The sequence below is a fragment of the Phyllobates terribilis genome, unplaced genomic scaffold (assembly GCF_046119375.1).
Source record: "Phyllobates terribilis strain yellow unplaced genomic scaffold, ASM4611937v1 Scaffold_10__3_contigs__length_209671492, whole genome shotgun sequence".
NCBI lineage: Eukaryota > Metazoa > Chordata > Amphibia > Anura > Dendrobatidae > Phyllobates > Phyllobates terribilis.
Window position 1 is genome coordinate 66498650 of NW_027362770.1, and position 22993 is coordinate 66521642.

Consider the following 22993-nt stretch of genomic DNA (forward strand, 5'->3'; position numbering starts at 1 on the left):
GCGGTGATAGACAGAAGCAACACATGCAGGGATTACCTAAGAAACCGGCAATTCCTGTATGTGTTGCGTCTGTCTACCTCCGTAAAACATGCTACCCCGAGGACTCGAGCATAGTAGCAGAGCACTACAAGATACTTGGATAACACCCGAGCATGCTGGGATCACACCTTATCCAACCACGTTCGCTCAGCACTAGTTGCCAGGTGCTGCTGCCATGTTAGTCATTCAATGAAGCTCAGCCTGAGGTTGGCCTCCATGGAAGATCATAGAATCATAGAATCATAGAATGGTAGAGTTGGAAGGGACCTCCTGGGTCATCTGGTCCAACCCCCTGCTCAAAGCAGGATTCACTAGATCATCTCAGACAGATGTCTGTCCAGCCTCTGTTTGAAGACGTCCATTGAAGGGGAACTCACCACCTCTCGTGGCAGCCTGTTCCACTCATTAATCACCCTAACTGTCAAAAAGTTTTTTCTAATATCTAATCTGTGTCTCCTCCCATTTAGTTTCATCCCATTGCTTCTAGTCTTTCCTTGTGCAAATGAGAATAAAGATGATCCTTCTACAATGTGACAGCCCTTGACATATTTGTAGACAGCTATTAAGTCTCCTCTCAGTCTTCTTTTTTGCAAGCTAAACATTCCCAAATCCTGCAACCGTTCCTCATAGGGCATGGTTTGCAGACCAGTCACCATTCTGGTCGCTCTTCTCTGAACTTGCTCCAGTTTGTCTATGTCTTTTTTAAAATGTGGTGCCCAAAACTGTACACAGTATTCCAGATGAGGTCTGACCAAAGAGGAGTAAAGACCGATAATGACTTCACGTGATCTAGACTGTATGCTTCTGTTAATACATCCCAGAATTGTATTTGCCTTTTTTGCTGCTGCATCACACTGTTGACTCATGTTCAGTCTATGATCTATTAGTATACCTAAGTCTTTTTCACATGTACTGTTGCTTAGCTCTATTCCTCCCATTCTGTATATGCTTTTTTCATTTTTATTGCCCAGATGTAGTACTTTGCATTTTTCCCTGTTAAAAACCATTCTGTTGGTTGCTGCCCACTGCTCCAGTTTATTTAGGTCTTTTTGAATCCTCTCTCTCTCTTCTCTAGTATTAGCTATCCCTCCTAGCTTTGTGTCATCAGCAAATTTAATCAGTTTACCCTCAATTCCTTCATCTAAATCATTGATAAAGATGTTGAACAATACAGGTCCCAGGACGGAGCCCTGTGGTACCCCACTTGAGACATTCATCCAGCTGGATGTGAAGCCATTTACAACCACCCTTTGAGTCTGATCACTAAGCCAGTTATGAATCCACCTAACAGTTGCCTGGTCCATTGCATACTTGGTCATTTTTTCAATAAGGATGGTGTGAGATACTTTGTCAAAGATGTCACAATCAAGGTGCCGGACGTTATTGCAGCACCCTCACCGACCCTATGACAGGAAGCGAGTGGCGGCAGGGAGAATAAAATGTAATTTTCTCCGTGTAGCCAATGCTTTTCCAATAAGCCGTCAAACCAGGCTTTACACCCTATTTACCTGCAGATTACCCCTATATCTGCAGATAAATAGCATTTTTCAAGGTGACAAGTTACCATTAAAGGGACTCTGGCAGTACGGAATGACTGTTCGAAGAAAGTCCTGCCGCTTGATGCTCCACAGCGCGGCCAAACATGTAATTATAGTACATTATAGAAAAACATAATAAGTAATAAAACCGTTTAGGTGGGCTGTAGTGTGGGCCCCTAGAGTCAGTTCCCCTGGTGGGCCCTAGGCACCCCAGTCCGACCCTGCCTCCATGCCTGTGTCCTGCAGCCAGTGAGCCACTGTTCAGTGATGCACATCACTGATCATCATCTGTGCTTGCTTTTGGCCAGGACTTTTTTTTTTCCCTGTTCATTTTTTCCCCCATTTTGTGCCACATCCGTGCGTGACTCCTACAATGTACAGGCTTCCACTGAAGGAAAACTCACCACCTCTCATGGCAGCCTTTTCTACTCGTTAATCACGCTCACTGTTGAAAAGTTGTTTCTAATATCTAGTCTGTACCGTTGACTCGCCCCCTGGGCTATGGGGCACTCGGATCCGGGCAATAGGGGAACGATGGGGGTAGTAGTGGCAACCCGGTTCCGTGGCTCAGGGTGGTCAGACCAGTGGTAGTCTGCTATGTGCTGATGATTATGTCCGACTACGCCACCCGTGGATTGCGGTTATTAGGAACCGCCGCTGCATGCAGACCGCTGGGGCTGATGATGTGTGCAGCTGGGGTAGTGTGACTCCCCACGGGAAGAGTTCGGCCCCAGGGCAGTATAATGGATGGTGGGAGTGATGGTGGTGAGATTCCCAGTACCGGTAGTGCTGGAGGCGCGAAGGAGCACACAGACAACAGGTTGCAGTCCAGGGTCTTTACTAGAACAGGTAAATTGACCCACAAACAGTCCCGGCTAGGAGGGGACCTGGATGTCTGAGAGCAACGGGGAAATTGGCCCTGGTCAGGGTGAGGGTGTAGGCCTACCGTGCTTTCTGCGCTCCTTCTGGCTATCTCCTCCTTATAGGGTAACAGCCCACGTTTCCGAGCTCTCCGTGTATTCTCGCCTGTATGACCTGCGACGTGGGTTCCTTTCTGCTCCCAGCCTTGTACGGCTTTGCTGGTCCCTTCTGTTGTGGCAGGGCCTCCAGGCTTCTTAGGCCAAGGAATATACAGTCCCCTGCGGACTGGTTATCTGCTGGGGGATGTGGAATCCTCCCAGCCTCAGACACCAAAGTCTGGTAAATTAAGTCCGATATCTGCCAAGACAGGCTCTCTTCGCCTCTTGTCTCTGGCTTGTGGCTCTCCTACTGCCACACTTCCTCTTAGAGTGCAATACAACTGTCCCTCTCTGCTCTTGGACCTGAATCCTGAGACAGGTCGTCCAGTTCTCTCTAACCCTGCCCCCAGCACCAGCTTTTATAGGGGCAGCCTGCTCCCCCTACTGGCCTGAGACAGGAGGTACTGCATGCTAATGTTCCCCTGACTAGAGAACCTCCCCCTTGCTCTCAGACACAGCTTTATTACATTTTGTGGCATCCAGGCCAGGGTGACACATTCCCCCCTAGTGAAATTTAGTACTCCGCGACTAAACAATAAACAAAGACAATATGCATACCATAAAACATTAACAGGAAAGTGACGCACAGATTGAGTTCTTAAGGTCACAGTGTGGTCTGTGACCGGGTGTCCATATCACCAATACAACGGGGAGCCTTAACCAGGTGAGGGTCTGTCTTAGCCCCAAGTCCTTTACAGTCTTAGTTCATTCCTGGGTTAGGCTCCGAATGCAGTCCATACAAGGTCCCGGTTATAAAAAGTCTATAACCTTTGAGTCCTTACGGTAGCTGCAAGAAACTGAAACACAGAATTACCAAACATGCATGTAACTTTGCAAACACTTCAACATTTGGCAACAGGGTTATTTACGATTAGTGCACCCTATATTCTCCAGCGAGCGGGTATCTGTCCCTTTGTGCTCCTGGTTGACCTACGTAGCCCACTGTCTGGTGGTGGACCAACCTGGCTTTCCCCACTAGCGTTAGGGGTACAGCTACCAGCTGGGTGTACAGGTAGGGCAGGCAGCTGTCTGCGGGTCCTTTGGCATACCCCAGGCATGGCAGGTTCACTGTCAGCAGAGGGTTGACTCTCCTGGGCTGCTGGTACAGGCTCTTCTGCCTCTGGAGCTGCTTGCTCTTCTTCACCTTCCGGCTCTGGTGCAGGTTGTTGTTGAGCCGGTTGCAGGAAATGCAGGACGGGTACCACTATGGCATCGTTTATCCGAGTCCAGGACTGAGGGAACTCTCTGAGAACGGTGCTGATCATTTCTTCCTTGTCCTCTGCGGGTTCAAGGTCACTTTGATCCTCCTCTGCACTGTGGAGTTGCTCGGGGCACCTTTTGAGGTGGTCTCTGGAGACGGTACTAGTGGTTTCTCCCCCGTCCTTGGTGATTACGCACACCTTTGGGTTGTCTTGGTCAGACTGCAGTACGGTGTAGGGTTCCCTTTCCCACTGGTCATCCAACTTATGTAGCCTTCTCTTCCGCTTCAGGACTTGCTCACCAGGTTCTAGGGGACCAGCAGGGGCGTGTTGGTTGAAGAGTCTTTCTTGCCTTTCTCTCACCTGGGCCAGGCTCTTCTCCACACTCTCCTGTACCTTCTTGTACTGCAGTTGCCTTTCCGTATCCCAGTCTGCATCCGGGGAGGTGTCCTCAGGCGTTAGGATTCCCATCTCCAGGTCTACGGGCAGCTTACCTGCTCTGGCTCGCATCAGGTAAGCCGGGGTGCAGTTTGTAGCATTCACCGGGATATTGTTGCATAGGTCCATTAGGTCCGGCAGTTTTTCTGGCCACAGCCTGCGTTCCACCAGGGGCAACGTCTTCAGGAGATCAATGACTATATTGCTCATCTTCTCACACATCCCGTTGGTTTGGGGGTGGTAAGGCGTTGTACGAATCTTCTTACAGCCATAGAGGTTGCAGAACTCTTGGAAGATTTCAGCTTCAAACGCTGGACCCTGGTCTGTCAGGACCTGTTCCAGATACCCGTGTGGACGGCAGAAGTATTGCTGGAAGGCTCTGGCCGCTGTTTGGGCTGTCAAGTCCTTTACCGGGACCACCACTAGAAAACGGGAATAGTGGTCCACGATTGTCAGGGCATAGATGTATCCTGACCAGCTGGGAGCCAATTTGACATGGTCCAGAGCTACCAGCTCAAGAGGCTGCGTGGTGACGATGGGCCTCAAGGGTGTCTTCTGGCTGGTGCGGTCCTTCCTCCTTAGGTGACAAGGGCCACAGTCTCTGCACCACTTTTCTACAGCCCCTCTCATGCCGACCCAAAAGAACCGTCCTCTTAGCAGGAACTCCAGTTTCTTCCAACCGAAGTGCCCCGCTCTGTCATGGTAAGCCCCCAGGACCATAGCCGCATCCCGCCTTTGAACCACGACTTGCCAGGTCAGCTCGTGCGTCCGGTGGTTGACAATCCTTCTGCACAACTTGCCTTCGTAGAGGAACAGCTTGCTCTTCTCCTTCCACAGCTGCTTGGCTTCCTCTGGAGCATCCGGATCCAGGCGGGCGTCTACCTGGGTCAGCAGATCTTTCACCAGGCGGATGGCAGGGTCACTATCTTGGGTCTCGGCCCAGCTGTGGTGAGGTAGGGGATTGATCATCACGGTTGTTAGATCCTCCTCCTTCACGTGGTGGGAGTATTGAGCGGCTCCATACCGGTGAAACGCGGGGAGTTCTACCTCCTCCAGCTCTTCTGGGTCTTCGTCACCTTCAGGTAAGTGAGGCATCCTCGATAGGGCGTCAGCGTTGGCATTGGTTTTGCCGGCCCGGTACTTGATCACGAAGTCATAGTTGGAGAGACGGGCCATCCACCGCTGTTCTAGGGCACCCAATCTTGCATTGTCAGGTGTGTCAACGGGTTGTTGTCCGTGTACACGGTGAACTTTGCGGAGGCCAGGTAATGCTTGAAGCGTTCCGTCACGGCCCACACCACCGCCAAGAATTCTAGCTTGAAGGAGCTGTAATTCTCCGGGTTCCTCTCAGTGGGCCTCAGCTTTCGGCTGGCTATGCGATCACCCTTTCTCTGCCCTGTTGGTTTTGGGACAATACGGCTCCCAGTCCCACATTACTGGCGTCCGTGTGGAGGATAAAAGGCTGGCCAAAGTCAGGGTAGGCCAGGATCTCATCCCCCGTGAGGGCCATCTTTAGCTGGCGGAAGGACTCCTCTTCCGGTCTATCCCACTTGAAGGGTGGCTTTTGACTTCTGGACTTAGACTGTCCGATCAGGAGGTCCTGCATAGGAGCTGCCATCTTAGTGAACCCGGGAATGAACCTTCGGTAGTAGCCTACCAACCCGAGAAACTGTCTCACCTCTTTGATGTTCGAGGGGCTTGGCCAGCTCTTGATTGACGTAACCTTGTCAGGGTCGGGGGCTACTCCTTCCGCGCTTACCACGTGCCCTAGGTACTGGACCTTTGGTTTCAGCAGGTGACACTTCGATGGTTTCACCTTCAGGCCATAGCCTGCCAGGGCTTCGAACACCTCGGCCAGGTGCTGGAGATGGTCCTCGTAGGTCTTCGAATAGACGATCACGTCGTCCAGGTAAAGGAGGACCGTCTCGAAGTTTCAGTGCCCTAGACAGCATTCCATCAGCCGCTGGAAGGTCCCTGGTGCATTGCAGAGCCCGAAAGGCATACAGTTGAATTCGCTCAGTCCCATCGGGGTGGTGAAGGCGGTCTTCTCCTTGTCAGCCTCTGCCACAGGAACCTGCCAGTACCCGCTAGTAAGGTCCAAAGTAGAAAAGAAGTTAGCTGATTTTAGTGCGGCTAAAGACTCCTCTATTCTAGGCAGCGGATATGCGTCTTTGTGGGTGATACGGTTGATTTGTCTATAGTCGACGCACATTCTCATGGTGCCATCTTTCTTTTTCACCAGAACCAAGGGGGCTGCCCAGGGGCTACAGTTGTCTCTAATGACCCCAGCTTCTTTCATTTCTCTTAGCATGCCCTTTGCGCTCTGATAATGTGCAGGGGGTACAGGCCTGTGTCTTTCTTTTATCGGTGGGTGGCTCCCTGTGGGGATGTGGTGTTCTATCCCTTTTACTCTGCCGAAGTCTAGCGGGTGCTTACTAAAGACTCTCTCGTACTCCTGTACCACCCGGTAGACTCCTTGTTTTTGGTGCAGGGGAGTGGAGTCAGCACCCACGTGGAGTTTCTGGCACCAGTCCTCCTTTTGTTTCTGGGAGCCATTACCCTCCGCCTGTGGAGATGGAGGCAAGGGTTCCACGGCCCTGATAGCTTTGTGTTCGACAACAAACAGTTTGGCGAGTGTAGCATACCAGGGTAAGTGTACTTCCCTCTCCCCAATGTTGAGGATGCGGACGGGCACCCTACCATGACGGACATCAACCACCCCCCGGGCTGTCAAAATGGTGGGCCTGCTGTCTGAGTACACGGGTTCTACCATGGCTTGGTAGTCTCTACCTCTCAACCCAATTGCAGTCCGACACCAGATCATCATTTCACTTTTGGGAGGCATGGAAATGGGGAATGGGTCACTCAGTCTTACGCTACCGATCTCACCACCAGACAGTTCTACCTGCTGCCGTCTCATCAGGGCTTTTATCTCCTTGTTGAGGACTCTCTGTTGGCTGGAGCTAGCATTCACCGCCACCTGTTGTAGAATTACAATTACCTCTGAAAGACAATTTTCAATCACGTTAGTACCAACAGTTATTTTAGGGTGACTTTCACGACGATCAATGTCCACAATAATTACTCCCTGTGCCGGTAGTTCAACTTTACCAATTTTAATGGTCATCTCCTTGAACCCCATCGGCGGCACGGGTAAGCCATTACTGGCGATGATGCTCAAGTTACTGTCTGGATACTGTGTGATATCAGCATCAGTCCAATACTGCTTAAAAAGTACATAAGGGATAGTGGTTACTTGCGACCCAGTATCCAGCAAGGCGCTCATGGGGATACCGTCCAGCACCACGGGTAAAACCGGGCGCCCCCCAACATACTTATCACGCCAATTATAAGGGCCTGGTGATCTTATGCCTGGGGGTTGGCCCTCTGCCCCAGGTTGGACCCGTTTAAATTACAGTACCTGGAAATGTGTCCGGGCTGGTTGCATCGACGGCAAATGGGCTGTCCATCCTCTGCGTAGCGGTCTGTGGGCCTCCCTCGGAACGACGGGATCCTCCTCTGTCGACGCCACGGGACATCCTCCGGACTTGAAGCCAGCTCGATGGGTCTTGACGGGTCCACTTGCAACGCCTGGACGGTCCTGTGCGCAGTTGGGCCCTGTGGGCGCTAGACAGCAGACCTTCTATGAATTGTTCTGTTAGCAGCTTATCCGTTTCCTGCACACTGCCAGGGTCAGTTCGTTGAATAGCCCTCAAGGCTTCCTGCCGATTTAGGGCATAGTCTCTGATGCTGTCCTGTGCCCGCTGCTTACATCCATAGAACCTCATTTTAATTTCAGCGGAGGTACGTGTGTCAAAGGTACCCCGCAGCCGGGCCAGAATACCCTTCACAGTCCTTTTCTCCTCAGTGGGCCATGATTTTACCTCCCTTTGGGCTGCGCCAGTTAACTGCCCTGTCAATATGCTGACCTTCTGTTCCTCTGTCAGGGGGTAAACCTGGAACAAACTGTACAGCCTTTCCTTAAAGTCAGTTAGGGCATGGGGCACCCCTGAGTACTTGGGCAGCCAGGCCGCTCCAGGGATGTAGGGCAGGGAAAAGGGCATCACCGCTGCTGCAGCTGCGTTGGTGGTAGTGGGCGCCTCTGTATCCGACATCTTCCTTCCCCCTAGTTAAGCGTGGCCTACCTTCCGACGATCCTCTTCTGTAGGCCGTGGCTCCGCTGCTGCTGCTCTGGACGAGGACCTTGCGTCGCGTCCTGATGACGTCAGCGTCGCTCTCTCTCCCTTCCAGGACCTTGCGCAGCGTCAGTGCGTGGGGCGGAGCTTCAGGTCTCGCGCGCTTTCGGCGTCCACGCCCCTCTTCTTTCCGCACGGCGTCCTGAAGATGGCGTCCGACGGCGGGAAAACGACTTCGGATGGTGGGAAAACAGCTGAAGATGGCGGGAACCGACTGAAGATGGCGGGAAACGGCTCCGGATGGCGGGAACCTTCACCACGGCAGGTATGACAGTCTTTTGAAGGCACGCAGTACCCGGTGGTTGCGGGCACGAAATCCTGCCGACTACGCCAAAGCTGACTCGCCCCCTGGGCTGTGGGGCACTCGGATCCGGGCAATAGGGGAACGATGGGGGTAGTAGTGGCAACCCGGTTCCGTGGCTCAGGGTGGTCAGACCAGTGGTAGTCCGCTATGTGCTGATGATTATGTCCGACTACGCCACCAGTGGATTGCGGTTATTAGGAACCGCCGCTGCATGCAGACCGCTGGGGCTGATGATGTGTGCAGCTGGGGTAGTGTGACTCCCCACGGGAAGAGTGCGGCCCCAGGGCAGTATAATGGATGGTGGGAGTGATGGTGGTGAGAGTCCCAGTACCGGTAGTGCTGGAGGCGCGAAGGAGCACACAGACAACAGGTTGCAGTCCAGGGTCTTTACTAGAACAGGTAAATTGACCCACAAACAGTCCCGGCTAGGAGGGGACCTGGATGTCTGAGAGCAACGGGGAAATTGGCCCTGGTCAGGGTGAGGGTGTAGGCCTACCGTGCTTTCTGCGCTCCTTCTGGCTATCTCCTCCTTATAGGGTAACAGCCCACATTTCCGAGCTCTCCGTGTATTCTCGCCTGTATGACCTGCGACGTGTGTTCCTTTCCGCTCCCAGCCTTGTACGGCTTTGCTGGTCCCTTCTGTTGTGGCAGGGCCTACAGGCTTCTTAGGCCAAGGAATATAGAGTCCCCTGCGGACTGGTTATCTGCTGGAGAATGTGGAATCCTCCCAGCCTCAGACACCAAAGTCTGGTAAATTAAGTCCGTTATCTGCCAAGACAGGCTCTCTTCGCCTCTTGTCTCTGGCTTGTGGCTCTCCTACTGCCACACTTCCTCTTAGGGTGCAATACAACTGTCCCTCTCTGCTCTGGGACCTGAATCCTGAGACAGGTCGTCCAGTTCTCTCTAACCCCGCCCCCAGCACCAGCTTTTATAGGGGCAGCCTGCTCCCCCTACTGGCCTGAGACAGGAGGTACTGCATGCTAATGTTCCCCTGACTAGAGGACCTCCCCCTTGCTCTCAGACATAGCTTTATTACATTTTGTGGCATCCAGGCCAGGGTGACACACCATCTCCCATTCAGTTTCATCCCATTGCTTGTAGCCTTTCTTTGTGCAAATGGGAATGTAGCTGAGCCCTCTACAGTGTGAGAGGCCTTGAGATATTTGTAAACAGCTATTAAGTCTCCTCTCAGTCTTCTCTTTTGCAAGCTAAACATTCCCAAATCCTCTAACCGTTCCTCATACCAATCCTCATAGTGAGGGAGAGGATGCCACCTTCCTTTATTTTTCCCCCTCCTATTCCTCAAGTGATACCGAACTGCCATGCAAACTCCCCATGATCGCAAATGAGCCACCGCCCACCGTTAGTGACCCCCTACGAACTTCACCCCCGAAGATTACGTAATACAGATTCCTGATTTTGTGGCGCAATTAGAAATTGAATTTCACACTACCAGCCTCACAGAAATCAACTTTTTCAAAGTCTTTTTCTCTGAGGATTTTGTAAACCTTATGGTGCCCCAGACAAATTTGTATGCCCAAAATTTTTGGCCCAAAACCCCACTTCATAATTTACTAACTAGACTCCCATAAATGCAGTAGAAATGATGGGGCATTGTTCTTCATATGAGGATTGTGTAGAAACCAGAACTTCTGCAATATTGGAGTGTTGATATTTCACATGGCTATGACTTGTAAACGCTTTGAGTCCATCCACAAATTTTTGCATTACAACGATTATGCACAGCGTCCACCCCAAGATGACCCCAACTTTGACCTACTTTTCGAAGTTCAGCCGGTCATTGATCACTTCACCAATAAGTTTGCTGAAGTTTACATTCCCCAAAGTGACATCTGTATGGATGAGTTCATAATACTGAAATGTAGGGGAGGCTCAAATTCCAGCAATACCTACCCAGTAAGAGGGCCAGGTACGGAATTAAACTCTACAAGCAATGTGAGAGTACCTCAGGTTTCACCCACAGATTTAGGGTTTATGAAGGGAAGGACACCTGGATTCAAACCTCTGAATGCCCCCTGTCCTGGGAGTGGGTAGGTGAATTGTGTGGGATTTGGTTCACCCACTTCTTGATCAAAGTTATCACCACTACATACAGTACAGACCAAAAGTTTGGACACACCTTCTCATTTAAAGATTTTTCTGTATTTTCATGACTATGAAAATTGTATATTCACACTGAAGGCATCAAAACTATGAATTAACACATGTGGAATTATATACTTAACAAAAAAGTGTGAAACAACTGATAATATGTCTTATATTCTAGGTTCTTCAAAGTAGCCACCTTTTGCTTTGATGACTGCTTTGCACACTTTTGGCATTCTCTTGATGAGCTTCAAGAGGTAGTCACTGGAAATGGTTTTCACTTCACAGGTGTGCCCTGTCAGGTTTAATAAGTGGGATTTCTTGCCTTATAAATGGACTTGGGACCATCAGTTGTGTTGTGCAGAAGTCTGGTGGATACACAGCTGATAGTCCTAGTGAATAAACTGTTAGAATTTGTATTATAGTAAGAAAAAAGTAGCTAAGTAAAGAAAAACGAGTGGCCATCATTACTTTAAGAAATGAAGGTCAGTCAGTGCGAAAAATTGGGAAAACTTTGAAAGTGTCCCCAAGTGCAGTGGCAAAAACCATCAAGCGCTACAAAGAAACTGGCTCACATGAGGACCGCCCCTGGAAAGGAAGACCAAGAGTCACCTCTGCTTCTGAGGATAAGTTTATCCGAGTCACCAGCCTCTGAAATCGCAGGTTAACAGCAGCTCAGATTAGAGACCAGGTCAATGCCACACAGAGTTCTAGCAGCAGACACATCTCTTCAACAACTGTTAAGAGGAGACTGTGCAGCAGGCCTTCATGGTAAAATAGCTGCTAGGAAACAACTGCTAAGGACAGGCAAGAAGCAGAAGAGACTTGTTTGGGCTAAAGAACACAAGGAATGGACATTAGACCAGTGGAAATCTGTGCTTTGGTCTGATGAGTCCAAATTTGAGATCTTTGGTTCCAACCACCGTGTCTTTGTGCGACGCAGAAAAGGTGAACGGATAGACTCTACATGCCTGGTTCCCACCGTGAAGAATGGAGGAGCAGGTGTGATGGTGTGGGGGTGCTTTGCTGGTGACACTGTTGGGGATTTAATCAAAATTGAAGGCATACAGAACCAGCATGGCTACCAGAGCATCTTGCAGCGGCATGCTATTCCCTCCGGTTTGCGTTTAGTTGGACCATCATTTATTTTTCAACAGGACAATGACCCCAAACACACCTCCAGGCTGTTTAAGGGCTATTTGACCAAGAAGGAGAGTGATGGGGTGCTACGCCAGATGACTTGGCCTCCACAGTCACCAGACCTGAACCCAATCGAAATGGTTTGGGGTGAGCTGGACCGCAGAGTGAAGGCAAAAGGGCCAACAAGTGCTAAGCATCTCTGGGAACTCCTTCAAGATTGTTGGAAGACCATTTCCGGTGACTACCTCTTGAAGCTCATCAAGAGAATGCCAAGAGTGTGCAAAGCAGTCATTAAAGCAAAAGGTGGCTACTTTGAAGAACCTAAAATATAAGACATATTTTCAGTTGTTTCACACTTTTTTGTTAAGTATATAATTCCACATGTGTTAATTCATAGTTTTGATGCCTTTAGTGTGAATGTACAATTGTCATGAAAATACAGAAAAATCTTTAAATGAGAAGGTGTGTCCAAACTTTTGGTCTGTAATGTAGATAAGTTTTATACAAGCATCCCTCTCTTCATATTCCTCTCTGCCAGAGCTACTGCAGTATTTGATACTGTCCACAAAATTCAGAGAGAGCTCCCTAAGTCACTAATTGGGCAGCTGCTCAGAAAAGGTGAGAGCAGAGCCCACAGTAACGACAACATGCTGGTGGGATATCCTTTTCTTGACCACCGTACATGGTGATGTCAGCACCCCCACAGCTGTACAAGGTACCTATACACAGGTCCGCAAACCAGACTGTGTACTGTACAATAAAAATGTGGGGGAAGTTGATCTGTAAGACTATTTTAACAATTCTGTCACCTGCATGCCCATAGTAATAGGTTTAAAATATCCCAGGGGGTGACAGATTCCCTTCAAGAAAGGCTGTATAATGCTATATGTTTTATTTCTTTATTTTACTAATTTATATAGCGCCATTAATTCCACAGCGCTTTACAGGCATTATGGGCACTGTCCCCATTGGGGCTCACAATCTAGATTCCCTATCAGTATGTCTTTGGAGTGTGGGAGGAAACTGGAGAACCCAGAGGAAAGAAACCCACCCAAACATGGGGAGAACATAGAAACTCCTTGCAGATGTTGTTCTTGGTGGGATTTGAACCCAGGACTCCAGCGCTGCAGTGCTAACCACTGAGCCACCGTGATGCCCCGTAGGGCTGTATAATGCAATATGAAAGTTTTCCTGCCTAATTTGAATATGATTTGTTATGAGTCTAAATCATCAAATGCTATTTTAAAGTTGAGAATTAGACAGCCATTTGACATTGATTCTCACGATAATTACACCAGTTTCATCAGATTTAACAGACATAATTAATGAGTTTTGCAGTGCGTAATGTGAAAGTGGCTAACTGATCAACTTTTAAGGTGTGCTCCCATCTTAGACATTTGTGTCCGTAGAATATGCCATGAATGTCAGATAAATGCCATTTTTACATTTGTACTCCACACCTTTTTTCAGAATGGGTGTTCCCTATCCTGCTTTTACATCTATTCCAGAACTCCCATGGAAATCATTAAAGAGGAGCACGAATATTCATGGCCATCTCTCTATTCAGTGGAAATTGGAGTGCATCTATCAGACAGTGATGACATATCCAGTGGATAGGCAATAAACTATTTATGGTATAAAAACCCGCTCCCCAGATACAGCATGAGGCCTCACGTAGCTCCCCAGATACAGCATGAGGCCGCACGGTGCTCCCTAGAAACAGCAGGATGCCGCACGGCGCTCCCCAGATACAGCATGAGGTAAAACGGCGCTCCGCATACACAGCATGAGGCCGCACGGCACTCGACAGATACAGCATGAGGACTCACAGTGCTCCCTAGAAATGGCAGGAGGCCGCACGGTGCTCCCCAGATACAGCATGAGGCTGCACGGCGCTCCCTAGAAACAGCAGGATGCCGCACGGCGCCCCCCAGATACAGCATGAGGCCGCATGGTGCTCCCCAGATACAGCATGAGGCCACACGGTGCTCCCTAGAAACAGCAGGAGGCCGCACGGCAGCCCCCAGATACAGCATGAGGCCGCATGGTGCGCCCCAGATACAGCATGAGGCTGCACAGTGCTCCCCATATACAGCATGAGGCTGCACGGCGCTCCCCAGGTACAGCATGAGGCTGCATGGCCCTCCCCAGATACAGCATGAGGCTGCACGGCGCTCCCCAGATACAGCATGAGGCCGCACGGCGCTTCCCAGATACAGCATGAGGCCGCACGGTGCTCCCTAGAAACAGCAGGAGGCCGCACGGCGCCCCCCAGATACAGCATGAGGCCGCATGGTGCTCCGCAGATACAGCATGAGGCTGCACAGTGCTCCCCAGATACAGCATGAGGCTGCACGGCGCTCCCCAGGTACAGCATGAGGACGCACGGCGCTCCCCAGATACAGCATGAGGCTGCACGGCGCTCCCCAGATACAGCATGAGGCCGCACGGCGCTCCCCAGATACAGCAGGAGGCCGCACGGCGCTCCTCAGATACAGCATGAGGTTAAACGGCGCTCCGCATACACAGCATGAGGCCACACGGCGCTCCACAGATACAGCATGAGGACTCACAGTGCTCCCTAAAAACGGCATGAGGCCGCACGGTGCTCCCCAGATACAGCATGAGGCTGCACAGCGCTCCCCAGATACAGCATGAGGATGCACGGTGCTCCCCAGATACAGCATGAGGCCGCACGGCGCTCCCCAGATACAGCATGAGGCCGCTCGGCGCTCCACAGATACAGCATGAGGCCGCACGGTGCTCCCCAGATACAGCATGAGGCCGCACGGCGCTCCGCAGACACAGCATGAGGTCGCATGTCCCTCCGAAGATACAGTATGAGGCTGCACGGTGCTCCGCAGATACAGCATGAGGCTGCACGGCGCTCCGCAGATACAGCATGAGGCCGCACGGCGCTCCCCAGATACAGCATGAGGCTGCACGGAGCTGCCCAGATACAGCAGGAAGCCGCATGGCACTCCCTAGATACAGCATAAGGTCGCACGGCGCACCGCAGACACAGCATGAGGTTGCATGTCACTCCCCAGATACAGCATGAGGCTGCACTTCGCTCCGCAGACAGAGCATGAGGTCGCATGTCGCTCCCCAGATACAACATGAGGCCGCACGGTACTCCCCAGAAACAGCATGAGGCTGCACGGCGCTCCCCAGTTACAGCATAAGGCCGCACGGCGCTCCCCAGCATGAGGCCACACATAGCACCCTATATACAGTATGTACACAGGCAGTCACACACACGGTCATTCACTTGCAGATACGCACATGTACTCACGTATACACATGCAGACTTGCACGTATAAGGGTTGCATAAATGTGCACACACACAAACATATGCAGACATATGCAAAGCATAATCAAGAACAAAAAAATGATCACAGGCCACAATACATATTAATGAAATTCATCTTTATTCATTAAAAAAAATAACAAGCCTACAACCTCCAGTAACCACCGCTCCACCATACTGCTGCACGACCAGCTGTACCCTCACCTACTGTATCCTCACCCATTCGTCGTAGATTGTGAGCCCTCGTGGGCAGGGTCCTCTCTCCTCCTGCACCAGTCGCTAACTTGTTTTGTTAAAATTATTGTGTGTTTTTGCTATGTATACCCCCTTTCACATGTAAAGCGCCATGGAATAAATGGCGCTATAATAATAATAATAAATAATAATAAAAATAATAAACAGGCAATGGAAGAAAAAGTGCACAGTGCAAATGGCTATGTGAATAAAGGACGTGCAGCTGTGGAGACATAATTCATGGTAATATCAATATAACAATACATACATATATGTGTTTGGCACCTCCATATCATGAAATCATAACCATGCTAATACACAATAATGCATCCTACAGTGCTCATCAGTGACTCACATCATTGATCAGCATCCTTGCTCACTTTTGGCCAGGACTTTTTTTCCTGTTCATTTTCTCTCCTTCCCCCCTTTGCACCACCTCCATGCGTGTGTCCTGCAGCCAGTGAGCCACTGATCAGTGACGCACATCACTGATCAGCGTCTGTGCTCGCTTTTAGCCAGGACTTTTTTTCCCTGTTAATTTTTTTTTCCTGTTTTGCACCACATCTATGCGTGCGTCCTCACTGTCAAAAAGGTTTTTTTTTAATATCTAATCTGTATCTTCTCCCATTCAGTTTCATCCCATTGCTTCTAGTCTTTCTTTGTGCAAATGAGAATATAGCTGATCCCTCTACAATGTGAGAGGCCTTGAGATTTTCCTAGACAGCTATTAAGTCTCCTCTCAGTTATCTCTTTTGCAAGCTAAACATTCCCAAATCCTCTAACTGTTCCTCATACCATTCCTCATAGTGAGGGAGAGGATGCCACCTTCCTTCCTTTTCCACCCTCCTATAACTCAAGTGATACCGAACTGCCACGCAGACTCCCCAGGACAGCAAATGAGCCAGCACCCACCGTTAGTGACCCCTTATAAACCTCACCCCCGAAGATTACGAAACATAGATTCCTGATTTTGTGGCGCAATCGGGAATCCAATTTGACACTACCGGCCTCATAGAAATCAACTTTTTCAAAGTCTTTTTCTCTGAGAATTTTGTAAACCTCATGGTGCCCCAGACAAATTTATATGGCCCAAAACCCCACTTCATCATTTTCTAACTGGACTCCCATAGATGCAGTAGAAATGATGGGGCCTTGTTTTTTACATGGGGATAGTGACGATCCCAGAACTTCAGCAATATTGGAGTGTTGATGTTCCGTATGGCTATGACCTGTAAACGATTTGAGTCCATCCACAAGTTTTTGCATTACAACAATAATAATGCACAGCGTCCACCCCGAGATGACCCCAACTTTTACCGACTTTTCAAAATTCAGCCAGTCATTGATCACTTCAGCAATGAGTTTGCTGAAGTGTACATTCCCCAAAGTGATATCTGTGTGGATGAGTGTCTAATACATTTCAAGGGGAGGCTCAAATTCTGGCAATACCTACCTAGGGCAAGGTACGGAATTAAACTATACAAGCTGTGCGAGAGTACATCAGGGTGCACCCACAGATTTAGGGTTTATGAAGGGAAGGACACCCGGATTCAATCCCCTGAATGCCCCCTGTCCTGGGAGTGAGTAGGAAAATTGTGTGGGATTTGGTGCACCCATTGCTGGATCAAAGTTATCACTCATACATGGAAAACTTTTATACCAGCATCCCTCTCTTCATATTCCTTTCTGCCAGAGCTACCACAGTATTTAGTACTGTCTGAAAAACTCAGAGAGGACTCCAAGGTCACTAATTGGGCAGCTGCTCAGAAAGGGTGAGAGCAGAGCCCAATTTAGCAACAACATGCTGGTGGGATATCCTTTTCTTGACCACCGTACATGGTGATGGCAGCACCCCCACCGCTGTACGAGGTACCTATACACAGGTCCGCAAACCAGACTGTGTACTGGGGTACAATAAAAATATGGGGGAAGTTGATCTGTCTGATCAAGTCCTTAACCTCTGCAGTGCCGTGACGAAAGCTAGTTGTGGCTCCTGAATCCCAAGCCCTTCAATGGGCATTTGCTTCATTGTTATTCTGCACAGGCGCCTGCGAGTCACTACTACTGAAGGGTGGAAAAGGTAAACTTAATCGCTCCATTGCATGCCCACAACTGCATGTCACATGGCACTGTGATGCTGATGGGAGGGAGGTGGTATGCAAATGAACACCAGAGGCAGGAGTTTTCTTCCAGGCACCACCTCAGAGTCTGGAAGAACTCATTAACATAAAGGATTAAAAGATGATTTATAAAAACCAAGACAGCAGCTATGAGGCATATGGGTAAGACTATTTTAACAATTCTGTCACTTGTATGCCCATAGTAATAGGTTTAAAACGTCCCAGGGGGTGACAGATTCCCTTCAAGAAAAGCTGTATAATGCTATGTGAAATTTTTCCTGCTTAATTTGAAAATGATTTGTTATGAGTCTAGATCTAGCTGAAGTCATAAAATGCTCTTTTAAATTTGAGAATTAGACAGCCATTTGATATTGATTTTCATGATAATTACACCAGTTTCATCAGATTTAACAGACATAATTAACCCCTCAACAACATCTGACGTACTAATACGCGTCTGTGCCCTGGGACTTAAGAGCCAGCCCCGTATTAGTACGTCATGGCGATCGCGCGCGCACACAGGCTGTGCGGGCGCGATCGCCGCCGGGTGTCAGCTGATTGTCACAGCTGACACCCGATACTATGTGCAGGGAGCGGTCCTTCACCGCTCCCAGCATATTAACCCCCGCGATGCTGCAATCGAAGTTGATCGAAGTCGATCGCAGCATTGCGGGGGCAAGGGGAGGTGATCGCAGATACTCACCTCCTCTTCCGGCTTCCAGCGCTGTCTGCACAGGCTTCCCGGGTGTTGCCATGACGACCCGATGTCGTCATGACAACATCCGGGTCACCAGACAGCAGGAAGATTGTTTGGACATGCGCAGTGCATCTCCAAACAATCTTCTCCCCGTCCAGCGCTGACAGCCTGCATGGCCCAGGGATGGTGCTGCATTCCTGTGCCATGCAGGCAATCAGAGAAAAAAAAGTGAAAGTCCCAGAGTGGGACAAAGTAATAAACTATATAAGCTTCCAGAAAGTGAAAAAAAATTTTAAAAAAAATTGCAAAAATATAAAAAAAAAATAAAAAAAATAATCCACCAAAAATAAAAATATAATGTACCCATCAATAAATATTATTATAAAAAAAAACAAAAAAAACAATAAAAGTACACATATTTGGTATCTCCGCGTCCGGAACAACCTGACCTATAAAACTGTCCCACTAGTTAACCCCTTCAGTGAACACGGTAAAAAAAAAAAAAAAAAAACGAAGCAAAAAACAATGCTTTATCACCATACCGCCAAACAAAAAATGTAATAACACGCGATCAAAAAGTCAAATATAAATAAAAATGGTACCGCTGAAAACGTAATCTCGTCCCGCAAAAAACAAGCCACCAGCCAGCTCCATCAGCCGAAAAATAAAAAAGTTTTAGCTCTCAGAATAAAGCGATGCTAAAAAATATTTTTTTCTATAAAATTGCTTTTATTATTTAAAAGTGCAAAACATAGAAAAACGATATAAATGTGGTACCGCTGTAAACGTACTGACCCAAAGAATAAAGCTACCTTATCAATTTTACCACACGCAGAACAGAATAAAAAAAAACAAAAAAAACAATTCCTGAATTGTTGGTTTTTGTTTATTCTGCCTCCCAAAAATCGGAATAGAAAGCGATCAAAAAATGTCACGTGCCTGAAAATGGCACCAATAACAACGTCAAGTCATCCTGCAAAAAACGAGCCGTCACATGACTGTCTGCCAAAATCTGGAAAAATTATAGCTCTCAAAATATGGCGATGCAAAAACTAGATTTTACAAAAAATGCGTCTTTTAGTGTGTGACAGCTGTCAGTCATAAAAACCCCATATGATTCTGGTATTGCTGTAATCACACCGACCCGAAGAATAAAGTCGTCTAATCACTTATACCGCACAAGGAACGGCGTCAAAAATAAACTCTTGGGTTAGGATTGGGCTAGGGTTAAGGCTGGGTTTGGGGTTAGGGCTGTGCTAGGGTTAGGGTTGTGCTAGGGCTAGGGTTGTGCTAGGGTTAGGGTTGTGCTAAGGTTAGGGTTGTGCTAGGGTTAGGGCTGGGGTTGGGGTTAGGGTTGGGGTTAGGGTTGTGATGGGGTTAAGATTATTTTCAAAAGTAAGAAAAAAAGATGTGAAAAAGTGAAATGAAAAAGTGAAAAAAAACACTTTTTCATTTTTCTGAATCAATTTGTGAAGCACCTGGGGGTTCCAAGAGCTCACTATGGATCTAGATAGGTGCCTTGGGGGGTCTAGTTTCCAAAATGGGGTCACTTGTGGGGGAGCTCCAATGTTTGGGCACACAGGGGCTCTCCAAACGCAATGTGGTGTCCGCTAACAATTTGAGCCGATTTTCCATTCAATTTGTTAGCGGATACCATGTTGCATTTGGAGAGTCCCTGTGTGCCCAAACATTGGAGCTCCCCCTCAAGTGACCACATTTTGGAAACTAGACCCCCCAAGGCACCTATCTAGATGCATAGTGAGCACTTGGAACCCCTAGGTGCTTCACAAATTGATTCGTAAAAATGAAAAAGTGAAAAAAAAAAAACTTTTTCATTTTTACGAATCAATTTGTGAAGCACCTGGGGGTTCCAAGTGCTCACTATGGATCTAGATAGGTGCCTTGGGGGGTCTAGTTTCCAAAATGGGGTCACTTGTGGGGGAACTCCAATGTTTGGGCACACAGGGGCTCTCCAAACACAACATGGCGTCCGCTAATTATTCAAGCAAATTTTACAATCAAAAAGTCAAATGGCGCTCCTTCCCTTCCGAGCCCTGCCGTGCGCCCAAACAGTGTTTTTTCCCCAAATATTGGGTATCTGCGTGCCCAGGGGAAATTGCACAACACATTTTGGAGTCCATTTTTTCTTGTTACCCCTGTGAAAATAAAAAAAATTGGGTATAAAGTAACATTTTTGTGAAAAAAGTTAAATGTTCATTTTTTTCTTCCACATTCCAAAAATTCCTGTGAAGCACCTGAAGGGTTAATAAAGTTCTTGAATGTGGTTTTGAGCACCTTGAGGGGTGCAGTTTTTAGAATGGTGTCACTTTTGGGTATTTTCTGTCATAAAGACCTCTCAAAGTGACTTCAAATGTCATGTGGTCCCTAAAAAAATGGTTTTGTACATTTTGTTGGAAAAATGAGAAATCGCTTGTCAACTTTTAACCCTTATAGCTCCCTAACAAAGAAAATTTTTGTTTCCAAAATTGTGCTGATGTAAAGTAGGCATGTTGGAAATGCTATTTATTAACTCTTTTGTGTGACATATCTCTCTGATTTAAGGGCATAAAAATTCAAATTTTGAAAATTGCAAAATTTTCCAAATTTTCGCCAAATTTCTGTTTTTTTCACAAATAAACGCAAGTGATATCGAAGAAATTTTACCACAATCATGAAGTACAATATGTCACGAAAAAACAGTCTCAGAATCAGGGGTATCTGTTGAAGCGTTCCAGAGTAATTACTTCATAAATTGACAGTGGTCAGAATTGTAAAAATTGGCCTGGTCATTAACGTGCAAACCATCCTCGGGGCTTAAGGGGTTAATGAGTTTTGCAGTGCGTAATGTGAAAGCTGCTAACAGATCAACTTTTAAGGAGTATACCCATCTTAGACATTTGCGTCCACAGAATATGCCATGAATGTCTGACAAATGCCATTTTCACATTTGTACTCCACACCTTTTTTTCAGAATGGGTGTTCCCTATCCTGCTTTTACATCTATTCTGTAACTCCCATGGAAATCAATGAAGAGGACCACAAATATTCATGGCCATCTCTCTATTCATTGGAAATTGGAGTGCATCTATCAGACAGTGATGACATATCCTGTGGATAGGCAATAACTACTTATGGTGGAAATACCCTTTTATTAGACTGTTTAGTGTTTAACCCCTTAATAACATCTGACGTACTAATACGCGTCTGTGCCCTGGGACTTAAGAGCCAGACCCGTATTAGTACGTCATGGCGATCGCGCACGCACACAGGCTGTGCGGGCGCGATCGCCGCCAGGTGTCAGCTGATTGTCACACCTGACACCCGATACTATGTGCAGGGAGCGGCCCTGCACCGCTCCCAGCACATTAACCCCCGCGATGCTGCGATCGAAGTCGATCGAAGTCGATCGCGGCATTGCGGGGGCAAGGGGAGGTGATCGGCGATACTCACCTCCTCTTCCAGCTTCCAGCGAAGTCTGCAAAGGCTTCCCGGGTGTTGCCATGATGACCCGATGTCGTCATGACAACATCCGGGTCACCAGAGAGCAGGAAGTTTGCTTGGGCATGCGCAGTGCATCTCCAAGCAATCTTCACACTGTGCACTTCTGACAGCCTTCATGGCATAGGGATGGTGCTTCATTCCTGTGCCATGCAGGCGATCAGAAAAAAAAAAGTGAAAGTCCCAGAGTGGGACAAAGTAATAAAGTGTATAAACTGTGTGAAAGTGGAAAAAAAAAAAAATGTGCAAAAATATTATTAAAAAAAAAAAAAATAATACACCAAAAATAAAAATATAATGTACCCATCAATAAATATTATTATAAAAAAAAAAAAAAACAATAAAAGTACACATATTTGGTATCGCCGCGTCCGGAACAACCTGATCTATAAAACTGTCCCACTAGTTAACCCCTTCAGTGAACACGGTAAAAAAAAAAAAAAAAAAAAACGAAGCAAAAAACAATGCTTTATCACCATACCGCCAAACAAAAAGTGGAATAACACGCGATCAAAAAGATGCATATAAATAAAAATGATACCGCTGAAAACATCATCTAGTCCCGCAAAAAACAAGCCGCCACACAGCTCCATCAGCCGAAAAATAAAAAAGCTATAGCTCTCAGAATAAAGCGATGCTAAAAAATATTTTTTTCTATAAAATAGCTTTTATTGTGTATAAGCGCCAAAACATAGAAAAATGATACAAATGTGGTACCACTGTAAACGTACTGACCCGAAGAATAAAGCTACCTCATCAATTTTACCACACGCGGAACAGAATTAAAAAAAAAAAAAAAAAAAACAATTCCTGAATTGTTGGTTTTTGTTTATTCTGCCTCCCAAAAATCGGAATAGAAAGCGATCAAAAAATGTCACGTGCCTGAAAATGGCACCAATAACAACGTCAAGTCATCCCGCAAAAAACGAGCCGTCACATGACTGTCTGCCAAAATCTGGAAAAATTATAGCTCTCAAAATATGGCGATGCAAAAACTAGATTTTACAAAAAATGCGTCTTTTAGTGTGTGACAGCTGTCAGTCATAAAAACCCCATATGATTCTGGCATTGCTGTAATCACACCGACCCGAAGAATAAAGTCGTCTAATCACTTATACCGCACAAGGAGCGGCGTCAAAAATAAACTCTTGGGTT